Genomic DNA, 11,672 nt, shown 5'->3' with positions numbered 1-11,672 from the left:
AAATAAAACAGAACCAAAATTGCAGGGTAGGAGGAGGGAAGCAGAGACATCTGACAGAAATCTATGCGGCAGTCTGCAAATGGAATGTATTTATGAATAAAATGCAGGCTGCCAGGGCTCTTCGCAACCCTCACTGGGCACAGAGGTGCCAATCAAGAGCTAGGCTTGCTGCCAATGGCTGGGAGAAGGAAGGGGTTGTCCAATGCTGGAGCAGAAAGGAGGGACAATCAGGTGAAGGTCTTTGACTGAGAAGGAGTGTGAGAATGGAGGCGAGAGGTGGGAAAAGAGATAGAGGGATTTGAGATAACATCAACAAGTAGGATTGAAGATCAGCAAAAGCAACTGCAGTCTGCTGAGCACAGGTACTGTAACATAACGTGCAACTCATGTTAGCAGATTGAAACCTTCTTGATGAATATTGCTGCTTTTGATGATCAGATTCCCTGCTGGTAATTTGAATAAGTTCACAGTTGTTATGAGGAAGGCTTTCTGCACTGAAATTGTGGGCAGTTCTGCTTATTTGTGTTTTAAATCAGTGCTCTTTGTGACATTTTAGTGCTGATTTGCAGTGGAGAAAATTTACTTTGGGCAAGTGGGTTTGAGGATTGTAGTTACAAATTAAAAAGGCTTTAGAATGAAATGGGCTTGTTGGGGAGTTTAGATTTGCTCTCCGAAGGCAGAATTGCAAGAAACGAGATTAAAATCTGTCAGTTTATATTGTGCTGTACCTGCACACTGGGAATGCTCATTGCCAACAGGAAATAGGCATCGCTTTCTAATATACACAAATGCTCCCTTTGGGATTACCAATGCATTTCTGGCTGATGTTACACACATCATTACAGATGTTAACAGCTGACCCCATCACTCAGGAATATGGACGGGGGGGCGGGGTGCCAGGGTGGGCAGGCAGTTGCATGTTTGCAGTTCCAGCTCCTGCTTTTACCAGTGGCCCATGAACTTAATGGGATTAGCATTGCTGCCTCACAGTGCCAGGGGCCTGGGTTTAATTCTTGCCTCGGGTGATTGTGTGGAGTTTGCACATTCTCCCCATGTTTGCATGGGTTTGCTCCGGGTGCTCCGGTTTCCTCCCATAGTCCAAAGACGCGCAGGTTAGGTGGATTGGCCGTTCTAAATTGCCCCTTTGTTTCCAAAGGTTAGGTGAGGTATTTAGATTTCAGAGAGTGAGTGCAGACTAGGTGGGTCGAATGGCCTCCTTCTGCACTGCCAGGGTTCTAGGAACTTGTAATGTTGTTTCCAATGTTTGTATGTTCCTGTTCTTTGATCTGGTTTGGGTGGGGTGGCGTGGGGGTGTGCATCCGGTTGTTTGATGTGCGGTGAAGGGGGAGGGGGCTCGGGCACTCCCATGGATATTTGGCAATGTTGATGAATAATCATCAGTTCATCACCCATAATACGCCTTCTGCTACTGCACATGGTTGCCGATCACACAAGTTGATTAATGAGGGTAATTAGTTGTTACTCCCCTTCCAATACACAGTCAGTGAGCCTCGGACATTCCCTCTGCATACTTTAACAGTGGGAGTAGTGCTTTTTCAATTTAATTGCCATTTAAGCTTGCAAATGATTGTTGATGGATAATAGTGGTCGAGACCTTGGCTTAGTATTCCATTGCCCAACATTTCAATGCAACTATTAACTGGTATAGCCTATCTGTGAAGGAAGCAGAGAAATCTCTTACAGATATGCTAAGCTTGCATCTGCCAATATCATCAATAGTCATTTCAGCTCCTCTTTCTTCATGGAATGATACAGCAGAGGAGGTGGCCATTTCACCCATCCTGGCTATGCTGGCCCTTTGAAAGAACTATCCAATTATTCTCATACCCTTGCTCCTTCCCCGTAACCCTGCAAAGGTTTCCTTTTCCAATATTTATCCAAGTCCCCTTTTAAAGTTCCAGTTGAACCTGCTTCCACTAGCCTTTCAGACCGCACATTCCAGGTGATAAACAACTCACATCGCCCTACTGGAATTAATGTCAATTATCTTCAATCTGTGTCTCGTTACCAACTGCTCTGGCAGTGGTTCCTCTCTATCTACCATCTCTTCATTTTGAACATCTTTATCAATTATTTATGAAGGATTTCCTTTTTGGGAGGATTGAGGTTGGGACAAAGTCCTCCCCATTTTTGGTCGTTTTTTCTCATCCACCAGCCGCCATGAGTTTGGGTCCCCAGCCTTCAGCCAATGCCTTTGGCAATCCCCACTCTCACTGCTTAAAGATATTTAAATGGCTCATGGAATGATGGCCTCAATCCTGAGGAGCTGTGCCAAGGCATAGGAGTTATGCTGGAGTTGTACAAAATTCAGCAGAATGACACCGGGGCTGAAGGAGTTAACTTGTGAAGACGAGCAGGATTTTATGGTCCCGCTTGTCCCAACTCTGTAAATTCGTGCCCACGGTCGGCAGACTGTCAATGGACCGTCAGACCTTCCGGTCCTGCCTGCGACCCTGGCAGGAACCGTAACATTTACCCCTTCGTTAGCATTCCATTGAGTATAGACAATTAAGGGGTGATCAAATTGATGTGTTTGAGATGACTAATTGGGTAGATTGAGAGTAACTATACCCTCTGGACAGTTCCGCCACTCTTTGTCAGCAAATAAAACATTATATTTTAAACTGAAGATGCTATGATAGACCAGTCGCATCAGTGAGCAGTAGGGGGACTTTTACTTTGAATATACAGAACTTGGAAGTTGAAACAGGTTGATTCACGAATCCTTCCCTTCCCTCACCTTTTCCTTCTGTTCCTTTTTTGCCTTCCAATTCTCACTGACTCCTGTACCTGCAGATCACACAGCGATTGAAAAGTGTTCTTCACTTGTCTGTGTTATTTAGTCATAACTCAATGTCAGCCCCTCCGTGAGCTTATTGAAACATATACGATTCCGAGAGGTCTTGACAGGGTAAATGCTGAGAGGATGTTTCCCCTCATGGGGGAATCTTGAACTAGGGGAGATCAGTTTCGAAATAAGATGTCGCCCATTTAAGATGGAGATGAGGAGCAATTCCTTCCCTCAGAGAGTGGTTAGTTTAATAAGGACACAGGGTTAGAGTAAAAATAAAGAAACAAAGTTTTTATTTATAGCACAATATATACACAACCCGGTAGATCCCTACCACGCTCCTCTCTGCTTGGTATCTTACTGGCTGACCTTTTATACAGAGGTCAGTAGAGACCCCCACCCCTAGTGGTGGAGCTCGTACACCCTAAGGGCCGCGGGGAACATTCCCACCCCGTAGGCCCCGTGCTAATTATTATAGTTAGTCTTTGGGATCCTCTTTCATATAGAACAGTGGAGGCCGGGTTTTTGAATGTATACAGGTTTGAATTAGACAAGATTTTACTTACAAGGGAGTCAAGGGAGCTCAGGCAGGAAATTGCAGTTAAAACCACATCATATTGAATGTTGGAGCAAACGTGATGGGCTGTCTGCTGTTATTTCTTGTGATCTGATAAACGTATGATAAAGCTGGAAGGCTAGCTCATCTGGAGTAGGCAGGCCATTAACTGAGACATCAGTAAACTGGGTGATAAGGTAGTATAGTGGTTGGAAATTTTGATACGTTGAGCTGTAAAACGGGGTGTTCATCAAGTGGCTCTGAAGGCTGACATGAGGCTCCAGAACATTGGTAATATGTTTCTCGAAACCCAGGCATCTCAATGTATTACAGTCTTGGTTCAAACATGGACAAAATTGCTGAATGCCAGAGATGAGGTGAAAGTGACTGCCCTTGACATCAAGGTAATATTTGACCGTGTGTGACATCAAAGAGCCGGAGCTAAACTGGAGTCAGTGAGAATCAGAGGGAAACTCCTCCGCTGGTTGGAGTCATACTTGGCACAAAGGAAGATAGTTGTGGTGGTTGGAGGTCAGTCATCTCAGCTCCAAGGTGTCACTGCAGGAGTTCCTCAGGGTAGTGTCTGAGGCCCAATGATCTTCAGCTGCTTCATCAATGACCTCCCTCCCATAAAGTCAGAAGTGGGGATGTGTGCGGATGACTGCACAATGTTCAGCACCATTCGCGACTCCTCAGATAATGAAGCAGCCCATGTCCAAATGCAGCAAGACCTGGACAATAACCAAGCTTGGGCTGACAAGTGGCAAGTTATATTGAAGCCGCACAAGTGCCAAGTAATGACCATCTCCTACAAGAGAGGATCTAACCATCACCCCTTGACATTTAATGGCTGAGATCCCATCACTGAATCCACCGCAATCAACATCCTGGGGGTTACCATTGATCAGAATCTGAACTGGACTAGCCATATTAACACTGTGACTACCAGGGCAGGTCAAAGACTAGAAATCGCACAGCGAGTAACTCACCTCCTCACACCCCCCCCCCCCCCCCCCCCCCCAAAGCTTGTCTGCCATTTACAAGGCACAAATCAGGAGTGTAAATCTTCACTTGCCTGGATGAGTGCAGCTTCAACAACACCCAAGAAGCTTGGCACCATCTAGGACAAAGCTTGATTGCTCCCCCTTCCACAATCAGTCAAACCCTCCACCACCAATGAACAGTGGTAGCCATGTGTGCCATCTACAAGATGCACTGCAGTAACTCACCAAGGTTCCTTCGACAGCACCTTCCAAACGCACGACCACTACCACTACCAAGGGAAGCTGATACCTGGGAACCACCACCTGGAGGTTTCCCTTCAAGTCACACCACCCTGACTTGGAAATATACCGCCACTCCTTCACTGTCACTGGGGCAAAATCCTGGAACTCCCTCCCTAACAGCACGGTCGGTCTACCTACACCTCAAGGACCACAGTGGATCAAGAAGGCAACTCACCACCACCTTCTGAAGGGCAATTAGGGATGGGCAATAAATGCTGGCCTTAACAGCAACGCCCACATCCCGTAAATGAATTTTTTAAAAGTCATCTTTGTGCCTGCATTCCTTATTCACTAGTCTGTCCTACTTGTATGTAGTGACCTGGAGAGGTGATGTTGCTTCATTGGTGGATGAATCCAAAGGCAGATAATCCAATCTGTTGACAGCAGCAATTTATGATCGAAGTGGATTAGTGGAAAATGAATTGGAACTTTAATTCTGGTCCCCAAGATCCCATGATATGTGTCGCACAAAGCTATGGGCTGGGTTCTCCAGTCCCCCAGCCACATGTTTCTCGGCCGCACTCCGTCTGCTGGTGGTGGGATTCCGGGGCGAAATTCTCCGCTACCCGGCAGGGTGGGGGGCCCCGGCGTAGGGGAGTGGCGCCAACCACTCCGACGTCGGGCCTCCCCAAAGGTGCGGAATTCTCCGCACCTTTAGGGGCTAGGCCCGCGCCGGAGTGACTCCCGCTCCGCCGACTGGCGCCAAAACTGGCGCCAACGGCCTTTGGCACCATGCCGCCTGGCGTCGGGGGTGGCCGAAAGGCGTTCGCTGGTCGGCGTGAGTCCGCGCATACGTCGGGCATGGTGGAGGGGGTCTCTTCCGCCTCCGCCACAGCACTGGCCCACCCGCCGATCAGTGGGCCCCGATCGCAGGCCAGGCCACCGTGGGGGCACCCCCCGGGGTCCGATCGCCCCGCACCCCCCCCCAGGACCCCGTGGGTCCGCTCGCGCCGCCAATCCCACCAGCACAGAGGTGGTTTAAACCACGTCGGCAGGATTGGCCTGACAGCAGCGGGACTTCGGCCCATCGGAGAATCGCCGCGGGGGGCACGCCGATCGGCGGGGCGCGATTCCCGCTCCCGCCGATTCCCGGGTGGCGGAGAATTCCGGCCACGGCGGGGGCGGGATTTGCGCCGGCCCCGGGCGATTCCCCGACCCTGCGGGGGTCGGAGAATTCTGCCTGAGAATCGCTGCAGGGGGCACGCCGCTTGGCGGGGCGCGATTCCCGCTCCCGCCGGTTCCCGGGTGGCAGAGAATTCCGGCCATGGCGGGGGTGGGATTTACGCCGGTCCCGGGCAATTCCCCGACCCTGCGGGGGGTCGGAGAATTCCGCCCCCTATTCCCGCCGCTTGTCAGTGGGATTCGTCATTGAAGCCACTCACCCCATCGGGAAATGTGTGAGCGGGGGTGCGCTGCCAGCGGGAACCGAGAATCCCAACGGCCTGAGAATTCCGGCCAAGGTACAATGGCTGGATACAAGCTTGATTCTTCTGTTCTCAAACTCGTGGCAATATGAGTGGAAATCAAGTGCTTGCCATGGAATGATAATAGTTTTGTTTGATGCAGGGAGAAAAAGGTTGGGATGGGAAAGACCAGAGAAGTAGCCTTCTGTGTTATACATATACAAGTAACAGTAAAATCTCACATCCCTCTCTTTTTCTAATCTCATCACTCTACTTCTCACCATTGTTTCTTCCTCCCCTCCTATTCTCTTAACTTCTCACTTCTTTCCACCTCCTTTCTTTCTCCCCTCTATCTTCTCCCCCTTTCTCTTCACCTTCATTCTTTCTAATCTAATGTCCCATCTACTTCCTCTTTCACATCCAATTTTTTAAAATGTTAATTCTCAGGATGTGGAAATTGCTAACAAGGTTGGCAATTATTCGTAATTCTTTATTTGGAAGTGGGATTCGCTGGCTAGGACAGCGTTTGTCACCCAGCCCTAATTGCCTTTTGGAAGGTGACGGTGAGCCGCCCCTTAATCACTGCAGTCCTTGTGGTGTAGGTACACCCACAAAGCTCTTAGGAAGGGGGTTCCAGAATTTGGATCGAGTGTCAGTGAGGGAACGACGATATATTTCCAAGACAGGTTGATGCCTGACTTGAAGGGACCTTGCAGGTGGTGGTGTTCCCGTGTATCTGTTGCCCTTGTCCTTCTCGATGGTTGAGGCTGCGGGTTTGCAATATGCCGTTGAAGGAGCCTTGGCAAGTTGCTGCAGTGCATCTTGTAAATGGCACTCACTGCTGCCACTGTGTTTCACTTGATGGATGGGTGCCAATCAAGCCAGTTTTGTTTTCCTGGATGATCATAGAATCATAGAATTTACCGTGCAGAAGCTGTTGATGAGCGCATGATGAATGTTATTGGAGCTGCACTCATCGAGGCAAGTAGTCCGTTACACTCCTGACTTGTGCCTTGTAGATGGTGGACAGGTTTTGGGGAGACCGGAAGTGAGTAACTTGCTCCAAATTGACCCTCTGCATTGCCCTAATCCTTATTCTTGAACTACTAAATTTCAGCCAATTTCATGTAAATGAGTGGCAGTTGCCAATTCTGAATACAATTAAGAATCAACCACATTGTTATTGTCAATAAATACAAGCTCATTGGATGTACTGATTTGGAATTTTACCAAAGATGTATTAGCAGTAGTCAAATGTTGTTGAAGGAATTGTATTACCATCACTTAAAATTTGGTCCATAAGTATTAATTTTTACTCACGTGGGATAGTGTCCAAATCAGACAGGGTGCCGCTAAAGTTAACAAAGGGTTCTCTTAAAACTAAACTCACAAATGCTGATTCATAGGGTTGGATTTTTGCTACTCAGTAGATCCGTCTCCATATAAATGGCACAATTTTCTCTCCAGGAATGTTGGGGAGGGAGCGGGACAGGCCAGCCAACTCCCGAAGCAGCCACAGAGGCTGGTGAGTGCCGGGATGGGCTGGTTAGAAGACACACCTTGGTTCTTTGTGGCTTCGTCCCAGTTGTATTAAGGCTGTGAGGGGACTAGCCCTCACCCTACATAGAATCTATTGAATCTTTACAGGGCAGAAAGAGGCCATTTGGCCCATCGAGTCAGCACTAACCCTCCGGAAGAGCCTGGGCCCACACCCCCACCCTATCCCCATAACCTCCACGCATTGATCATGGCCAGTCCATATAACCTGCACATCTTTGGTTTGTGGGAGAAAACCGGAACACCCGGAGGAAACTTACACCGATATGGGGAGAATGTGCAAACTTCACACAGTCACTCAAGGCCAGGTTTGAACCCGGATGTTTGGCGCTGTGAGGCAGCAGTGCTAACTACCCTGCTGTCCCATGGCATTTCCATGCTTCCCCAATCCATCCATGCCAGCATGCCCCTTCCTTGGCCCCCTGCATCCTCAATGTCCATTCAGCCAGTATGAACTATTGAACCAACGAGCTATACAATAACAAGTCTAAAAAAACACCCATTCAAAAATTTGCTTTGAAAAACCACTGTTACTCTTATAACCCGATGGAAGTGTCAATCCAGCAAAGGCATTATAGTATCAAGAACTAAAGGTTTACCTCATTTCACACCACTAAATCTTGTCCAAATGAACATATAAAATTGAAAGCAAAAGTTTAAAGAAAAAACAACTTATTATAACCTCGTAAAGATTTTAATCAATCATGGAAAACTCTCCATTCAGCCTCTGAAAACAAGATCCCTGCTAAGCCAATGTGTTCATAAGTCTTGGAGTTCAGCCAAGCATTTACTATAAGGCCAGCTGGAAAAACAGATGTCTGGGCATCTGTTTCTGTTGATACGGTTCAGATTACCTTATTATGAAATGCCCAATCCCTGCAATGGAACCAGCTGCGCCAGGGAGTGCCGGGTACTAAAGGCACCTTTAATACATGCTGGCAAAAATTGCTGGTGCAGGGAATGAGGGGTGAGTGCCCCAGAATCCAGACCAACCCATTATTTGTAAAGGCTGCTAGAGTGAAAATCTGGCACTTAGGTCAAGAGTTTATGGCCTCTCCCACCCAATGGGATTCATGGTTCTGCTGAAGTAAATGGCAATTTAACTGGCCCCGCAACCAGTGGTGGGGGGGGTGCAAAATCCTGACCTTGGTGTCACCCTTCACAGGGGCCACTTCCAAAAGGTATGAGTTTTAGTGCCGTTTTCTGTAAAGGAAGAAGGTGGTCGATCGCTATTTTAGAACCTGGGCCAACAGCACATTATACAGCACTATGGCCGAATCAATGCCATCCGAGCCAGGCTGTTTGTGACTTCTTGTGTTGCAGATCACTGGCTGAGTGGACGATCAGAAACTGTAGTGTTAAGCAGCTTTCTGAGTCACTTTGACCTGAGGAGGTGCACACACACACACCATATCACACCCGTACCCTGTGTACTCTATACCATACCCGCACAAATATAGGTGCCATATGATCCCATAAGACGAATGAATATAGTTCATTGGCACCGTGACCATTGTTTGGTATCTAAATGGGCAAATAAACCCCAATCTGATGGACAGAAAGTGAAACTGTCAGAAGATTCTAATCATCATTCACAGGGCTACGCAGACACAGGGGCTGAGATTTTCCGGCTGTTCGCTGACGGCGGGATTCTCTGGTCCTGCCAGCACCTTACCCCCGCTCTGGGTTTCCCGGTGGTGTGGGATGGCTTCAATGGGAATTCCCATTGACAGCAGTGGGACCAGAGAATCTTGCTGCCAGTGAATGATGCGCTGCTGAAAAACCGGCGGCTGGGAGGCCGGATAATCCCACCCAGGGGTGTGTCTTTATTGTCTCTTCCAGGACTCCGAGCCATTATGATCAGTTATTGTGACACTGGGGCTCTCTGAGCAATATTCTTGCATCTGAAGGTCATGGGCCCAAACACCACTCTGGAGTGTTGAACTCAGAATCTAGGCAGTGCAGTGCTGAGGGAGAGTTGCAGTGCTGGAGGTGCAGATGTTAAACTGAGGCTTCCTTTGCCCTCTCAGGTGAACATAAAAAGATCTGATGGCAGTACTTCGAAAGGGGGTGGGGTGGGGAGTGGGTATCCCTGGCACCCTGACCAATATTTATTCCTCAACCAGCACATTGTCTATTCATGATCACACTTGCTCTTTGTGGGGCCTGCTCTGCCCAAATAGCTGCCAAGTTTCTTGCACTAAAACAGTGGCTACACTTCAAAAGTATCTCCTTGACCGTAAAAGGCACGCTTTGGGATTGCGATAGGTGCTATATAAATGCAGGTCTTTTACTTGTAATAACCAAGAGCAGGTATGAGTGTGAAATTTGACAGAGATCTTGGTGTTGTTTGCCCCCTGACTGAGGCCTGTACGTATACCTCCCGGGTCCGTGGCTTTGGTTATCTCAGAGATAATATAAACACACACAAAGATCTGAGGCTGTTGAGATTAGGATTCGATTCTCAGCCCTTCCGGATCTTAAGAGTCCAATTCTTCATTGTTACAGCTACTAATCCCTTGTCTCTAATTCCCGAGGTCTGTACACCAGAGTCACCTCTGCAGTAAACACAGTGTAGCAGATGCATCTGCAGTAACATCTCTGTATTCAGTGCATGGTGAAAATGGAAATAGATCTTTCTCCCTAGTCAGCTAGATTTACCTTTGACTGAAAATGGGGGGGAGGGGGGGGCGGTGGCGATGGAAATCCAATAAACCCTTTGAAATACGTAGCTGGTAACCAGGCAACGAGGGTCATCAGTTCATTGCCATCCCTTGTGTACAGCCTTGCGCTTCCCAGTTTATTTCTCTGTAGCATTGGAGATGGGACAGAGATGGGAACTGAATTGAAGTTCAATTGTCTGGGGTTGTGCCTCCAACACACGCAAGTGCATGTATAACCATGCACATAAGGACACAACCATAAATACAGCAATACCCACACACACAAACACAACTATACACAGACATAACCACTTACACATGCACTCAACAACATATGCATATAAGTAAACGCACTTCAAAAACACATACATATACAAACATAAGCATGTGCAAAAATGCTCATGCATAAATATGCTCATAAAGACACATACAGACATATCAGGTGTGATTCAGTGACCCCCTTTGCGCCTGGTACAGATCTGGGCACAACGGGTGAATTGAGCGCGAGCCCCAAATCGGGCTCTGCGCCGGTTGTGAAACCCGACGCAAGTCACCTAACTCGCTCTGCCCGATGTGATCTGGGTCTTGACCTCGCTGGCCGGGATCCATATCTGAATATTTAAATCAGCCTTACGGCTCATTCAGATATCCGGACGCTGGATTCACCTGGCACCCGGGACTCAGCGGCCGCTCCTGGGAGACCTCATCAAGGCGCTGGTTAGTACTGGACCACACAATCATGGACCAGTCATAAGGGAATCTGGGAGGTGTCGCCGAGGCCACTGGACATCCCTGGGCGATTGTGGATAGAGCAGGGTGACACCCTGGCACTTCGCTGGTATCCGGTCACCTTAGCGCTGCCAGCCTGGTACCCTGGCACTGTCACTCAGGCACCCTGGCAGGGCCACCCAGGCGCTTCCAGGGGGCCTGGGGTACTGCCAGACCCCCAAGCTGGCAGTGTCAACATGCCCAGGTGCCAGGTTGGCACTGCCAGGGGTTAGGCCCAGAGGGGGTATTGCCAGGTAAAGGGGGTGAGCAGGGTTCCTGGGAGCCTCCCCAAAGTTGGGGGATGAGGGGATCAAAAGAGCAGGGGTTGGGGCCTGAAAGTGGGGGGAGATCGGGGTTGCCGGACAAAATGGCACCCCAATCCGCAGCTTGCCAGCAGGCAATCCCTCTGAAGTGCAGCCATGATGGGGAAAAACACCCGGAGGCCAAAAAAACAGCAAAGTGCCATTGGAAAGTGGAATGTTTCCTGGCGCTGCTGCTGCCGAGATACACCCCGCTAAATGTGCCATTCGGCGAACTTTAACTTGAGTCTGCTGAATCGTGCCCATCATATATGCACAGACGTAAATCCACAGATACACACAGACACAGACACACACAGACACATAC

At 48.7% G+C, this 11,672-nt stretch overlaps 1 protein-coding gene across 1 annotated transcript in view; it reads left to right on the top strand.

Moving 5' to 3' along the window:
- The first annotated feature begins 239 nt into the window (after positions 1–239).
- Positions 240–11,672, top strand: part of lrrc3 (leucine rich repeat containing 3) — a 31,120-nt gene continuing 19,687 nt past the window's right edge. Inside the window, exon 1 of the mRNA XM_038790369.1 lies at positions 240–362. The gene's annotated coding sequence lies outside the window, so the exon portion shown is untranslated. The remainder of the gene's footprint in view (positions 363–11,672) is intronic.

This window comes from Scyliorhinus canicula, chromosome 2 (genome assembly GCF_902713615.1).
Source record: "Scyliorhinus canicula chromosome 2, sScyCan1.1, whole genome shotgun sequence".
Classification (NCBI taxonomy): domain Eukaryota; kingdom Metazoa; phylum Chordata; class Chondrichthyes; order Carcharhiniformes; family Scyliorhinidae; genus Scyliorhinus; species Scyliorhinus canicula.
This window is presented reverse-complemented; position numbering and strand designations above follow the sequence as displayed.